Genomic DNA, 6,000 nt, shown 5'->3' with positions numbered 1-6,000 from the left:
GAAGATATTGCAATTTGCCACTGTTATATACAAGTGAAATGAAGAAGTACACCCCAAGATCTTCAGTATCCACCATTGTTCTGCAAAGTCAGAGTGATCCATTCTAAAACTCAACAGCTTCTCATTTCTCACATTTGGCAGATGCAGATTTTAACCCTGTGCAACATCTACTCCTGTGGCTTTTGTAACATTTTCTCCTAGGAACATCCCTCCAATGACTGGTCCTTAGTTTTTCTGATCACCCTTTTTCTCTACTTGTCATTCAATATGAAAATTACACTAAGTCTCATTTTGGACTTTTTAATTCTCTCAATTGTGAGTTCAGCCTGAATGACTTCATCTATTCCCTACAACTGGCATCATTTATATGTTACAGGAATTTTTGAAATTCCTGTAAGATATTATGAACTTTGGCAAATGAGAACATCAGAATAAATGTCAAATATTTTGGGACCACAGAAAATTAATAACTTTTTTCTGGCCATTGCTGACTTAAGAATGTTATTCTTCGATGATCAGATGTTTTGTCTCTAAACAAAATAAATAGAGCCAAGGTAAATATATACCTGGTGTCTAATGAGCGAATATCAAGAACAAACAAAGCAACTAGAAGAAAAAGACGCTCTCTCAATTTCAGATGTAACAGTCTTGGGACAATAGACCAATTAATAGAGCCAGCACTGATGATGACAGAGGAGGAGTTGAAGATTAAAAAAACTCCACCGATGTGATGTAGCCTGCATCCTACTGGCTCAGATAATGTTTTGAAACTCAATTCCTCTAACTTTCTCTAAAGCAAGCAACATCTATAGGGATCCAGAACAGACAAGTTATAGACCTGGGGTGGTCATGAACATGCATTCATGGTCAACTAGACCCATCCTAAGGGATAACACCTGAATTTGGAGAGAATAATGCCCTGTGATGAAGGATAAGAGATGCAAGTTGTAGCTATTATTTCCTATTTTATGCATGGCATCTGATAAATAGGACTCTTTCAAAAACCAAGCTTTTGCAATGCTCATTACTGATCAATATGGTTAGGTTAGAGATGATTAGGGCAAGCCACTCCTCTTCCTCTCATTTAATCCCCCCTGGCGGGACCATCCAGAATCTGGAGTGATAAGAATATAACCATCATTGATCATGATCCCACTTCTAAGATCCAGATGGGAATTAATAATTTCCTGAGATTTCTTTCTTTCTTTCTTTTCTTTCTTTCTTTCTTTCTTTCTTTCTTTCTTTCTTTCTTTCTTTCTTTCTTTCTTTCTTTCTTTCTTTCTTTCTTTCTTTCTTTCTCTCTTTCTTTTTTCTTTCTTTCTTTCTTTCTTTCTTTCTTTCTTTCTTTCTTTCTTTCTTTCTTTCTCTTTCTTTCTTTCTTTCTTTCTTTCTTTCTTTCTTTCTTTCTTTCTTTCTTTCTTTCTTTCTTTCTTTCTTTCTTTCTTTCTTTCTTCTTTCTTTCTCTTTCTCTTTCTCATCTTTCTGGATAACCCATTGACACCTCATCTTCTTCACCTGCATGCTGCATCTTAGTTAATTGCATTATCATCTACTTGATTATGCAAGTGAAAAGCCTCAGGTTTATTTCTCCTTTTCGACTAACCAACTCATATTCCATGGTCACTAAGTTCTGTCACTTTTATTTCAAAAGGGTGTTAAGCTTGTTCCTTCCTCCATGCCACCACTGCCATTCTTTTTTTTTTTTTTGAGACGGAGTCTCGCTCTGTCGCCCAGGCTGGAGTGCAGTGGCCGGATCTCAGCTCACTGCAAGCTCCGCCTCCCGGGTTTACGCCATTCTCCTGCCTCAGCCTCCCGAGTAGCTGGGACTACAGGCGCCCGCCACCTCGCCTGGCTAGTTTTTTGTATTTTTTTTAGTAGAGACAGGGTTTCACCGTGTTAGCCAGGATGGTCTGGATCTCCTGACCTCGTGATCCGCCCGTCTCGGCCTCCCAAAGTGCTGGGATTACAGGCTTGAGACACCGCGCCCACCATTGTCATTCTTTGGCCCAGTCTCTAGTGATCTCTCCCTGGTTTCCCCAACTAACAACTCTTTTTTAAAGTACAATCTTAACATTGTTGCCAAAATTACTCTTTTAAAATTCAGATCTGATCACGTCATTTCTCCTCAAAACCTTTAATAACTCTGTGAGCTTACACAATAGAAATCAAGCTTTTGAATATGAATATGACAGAAGATCCAAAATCTGTCTCCAAGCTTCTTTATTTTTATTTCCTGGCCTCCTTTCTTTGGACCTACTTCTACTCCAGATATACCAGGTAATTTTTATGTTCAGAATGTGTCCTTCACTCATGCCTTCATGCCTTTGCTCTTGAAGTCCCTTATCTCCTTGTCCTTTCTGACTCCCCTTTTGTCCCCTGGATCTTTGTGTGACTTAAGCTTCCACCACTTATCACTGTTTATCTTGGGCTATGGTTAGTTGTGTATGATCTGCTTCCCTCACTTGGCTCTGAATGCCTCGAGGGCACTAGAGCAGATGAAGATGTAGCATTCAATGAGTGTTTATGGTTTTTATTTGTTTTCTGTTTAAAAGGGTCCCGACACTAGGAGGCCACTCCAGCCAAAAGTGTGGAAAAGACAACTGCAACAAGATGTTAAAACAATATTCTTTTCATATGAGAATCTACTGAGGGGCTGGCCTGATTAACATCAGGTCACAAAAATGAGAGTGAAAAATTGCCCCTTCCCATGTGCAGATGGACACAGGAAATGATATCAAAGATTTGTTTCTATCAGATAAAAGACACAAAAATGGGACAAAGTGGGATTTGGTGAGAGGAGACTGATAAGGGATTCCCCACATTGTCTGTGTGTCACACTTCTCTTTTGGGGGAGGTGTAGGGGGGTGCTACCTTCCTATCCTAAGTTTAATAAAGTGATTTAAAAGAACTACTTGGAAAGCACTGAAATGTGTTCCATGGTGTTGGGGGACACAGATGTTGGTAGACACTAGATTTTTCAGGCTGGAGAAATCTAGTGGCTAGAGGAAGCCGATGGCTCTGGCAGGTCTGAGGAGTGCTGCTGAGTTGGGATCTGCCTCCAATAGAGTTATTAGGGTAGGTGATACATGCAGGCCAGGTGAGAGAGAGGTGGGGGAGAGAGTTGGAGAGAGACATCTTGGGTCCTATCCAGTAGGACTGCCTAGATGGGCTAGATGTCTCAGTAGAAAGAGGCTGGAGGTGTATCACTGGATGTCCACGGAAAAAGAGAAAAGATCTGCTTAAGCCACCACAGTCATGGAGTGCAACATCCCCAATCAAGTAAGACCCCTCCTTACTTTTTCTAACCCAGCAAACCCAGCACCTGTCAGGAGGGAAAAAAGTGAGTCCATAGAGAAGGAAACAGATAACTATGCCACAACCTCAATGCAGGCTTGCAGCCTGAAGGCAAATCCATGGTACAGATCTTACACCATCCGTTCAGCATTTTCATTATTTCATGCATTGGACGTTTTAATGTCTGAAATGAGACTCTTTATAATCGAGACTTCTTTTTATAATCAAAATAATTTTATGATCTGAGAATGACTAAAAAGTCATGGGTTTGACCATGTCTTCAGCTTGAGGCAGGGGAAGATTTCTTTCACCATTCAGTAGGATGTTTAAAGGAACTGTGAGAGACAAAAATAAATTTGTGTTTTGATCAAAATTCATATGAGTCATGCTTGTTCAACATTCTGGTTACACAGGAAAAGATGAAATATTGGTGCTCTGGTATTCACATAATGAGTGTTTTCTGCTTTTTGTGCTTTTGAAGCAGAAAAATGGCTGAGAAGTCCCCTTGGCTTGTGTCTTAGTTTTCTGATGCTAAAGAATATCAGCATATTTTTGTTTACTAATATTCCCAAAATTCAACAAGACTGTCTGAAGTGTGCATTCCACATCTAAGGCTTAATAGGGCATTCTCATATTTTGTGCTGTGAACTGCAGATCCTTGTTTTCATAAGGAAAATCTAAGTGACATGTCATGCTTATAATGAGGCTGGAAGCAAGGGTGATGTTAAAATATTTAGTGGCTGGTACACTATTATAAGTTAACATATATACTAGAAAACTTGCTTTTATTCTCTAAACAATATGAATTATAAGACTGCTTACTGAGTGATGTGTGTTGTAGTACAAATAGCTTATACAATTTTCCTAGAAATTTCCAAATAAATTGTTGAATTTTAGAAATTTTTGGCTGATCTTTGCTTGACTTAGATGTCACTTGCTGGATTTTTTTTTTTGTACAAGCCATGACTTGATGCAGAGAACCGCATAAAATGATTCCAATGACTTCAAATTGGTTGTCATTGGATGACTTGTATTTATTTATTTGAAAAAAAAGCATTTCTGTTTACATAAATGCTATTTATTATTCATAAACCTATTTTATCCTTTGCCAAATAGCAAATATATAAACATTTTTCTAGCCCTTGTAATACTGAAATATAATAAGGTATTATATATCTTGTATTTGATATCATTAACTGTCATAAAAATGATTTATTAGAATATTTAATTAGGTTAAACCTAATCCATTAGATGAAACATCTATTGTTGGGCTGTTTGGGTTAAAATTCTGGCTCTGCCGTTAAGTTTTAAATGACCTAAGCTCCAGTTTCCTCATCTGTAAAATGATGATGCTGATAAATACAGTACAATTAGGAGTTAACGCATGTTTTTAAGGATGCCTGGCACAATCACTAAATAAGAATAAAATTAAAATTGGTAATACCCACATCAGTTGGGCTTTGGGTAGGTTTAAAATGGAGGTGACTATGAATATGGACCATAAAAAACTCCTTACCTTAGGCATCTGTTAGTCCGAATCATCCCATAGGCTAGCCTATCTATTACAACATCCTTCTGTTTGTGGCCTTGGGAACCTGTACTACCCCCTTAGTTCCTGTTGTCTATCTTTTATACCATGCTAAGAGTTCAAGCCCTGTGGTGACTAGTTTTCATAAGCAACCACATGAGAGAGGTTCTTAGGGGATTAGTGACTGACAACAGGTGACCATAGTTAAGGTATGGTTATATGTGCATGAGGTATTTGCCTACCAACATGTCACTAAAGGCACTATCTCCCCTGGGGGGTTCCAATCTCCTGACTTGTAATGCGGGAATGAGGTAGGCAAGTAAGAGCTGTGGCAGGCTGTCTGGCAGGAAAGCAGGCTGCTAGGTGTCAGTATAGACCTCCTGTGCTGCCCATCTGGGCTTCCTGCAACAGTTTGTAAGGCACAAGCTAGTTCTCAGGAGCCTTTGGGGGACAGTAGCCACTGGTGATGCCTGGAAGCCAGGGCTTTTCGGGGGACTGGAGCAGGATCTTGAAGACCTTCTTCTGTCCCTTTGTATGTGCTGGAATCAGAGGACATCTGTGGAGCACAGAAGAATAGGTTTGGGTGGCCAACGTGGGCATTGATAAGGGGGAGGAGGCTTGGGCAGCAAGTCTTTCAATATTTAAGCAACTTATTCAATTAAATAACATGTAAGTTGCCAGAAGATCAGCCTTGGGTTCAAGAACATTGGCTTGTCTAGGCTAGAGTGTTTCCTATCTATGCCTTTCTTTGTTCCTAAAAGGAATAGGCAAGTATCCTACATGTTCAGTCCTACTGAGTAAGATAATAGTTTTTATCATTTCTCACTTGACAATGAGATCTTTACCATAGGTGGTATGACAAGGAAACAAACTCCACTGCAGTTTTTTTTTTCCCTTGATTCAATGATAAACATAAGCGGTGTGCAGAAACTTAGATATGTTTATCATGGATGTTAACAGTTGCTACTATGACATAAATGTTCCTTTTTTTTTTGAGACAGGACAAAAGCTATAAATATTGGTGTTCCCAGTTCTTCGTCACCCTGAGGATCCCAGTCTAAACCTACCTGACTCCCTGGCTCTAGGATTAGGGGCTCTAGGATTTTGGACTTTTGTTTCATAGGAAGAGGAAAATATTGGAGAGAAAGACAAGTGTGCCTAGGTCAAGGTTTACAAAC

This window comes from Chlorocebus sabaeus, chromosome 10, assembly GCF_047675955.1.
Source record: "Chlorocebus sabaeus isolate Y175 chromosome 10, mChlSab1.0.hap1, whole genome shotgun sequence".
NCBI classification, from domain to species: Eukaryota; Metazoa; Chordata; class Mammalia; order Primates; family Cercopithecidae; genus Chlorocebus; species Chlorocebus sabaeus.
The sequence above is the reverse complement of the archived record's forward strand: the minus strand, read 5'-3'. Positions refer to the sequence as shown.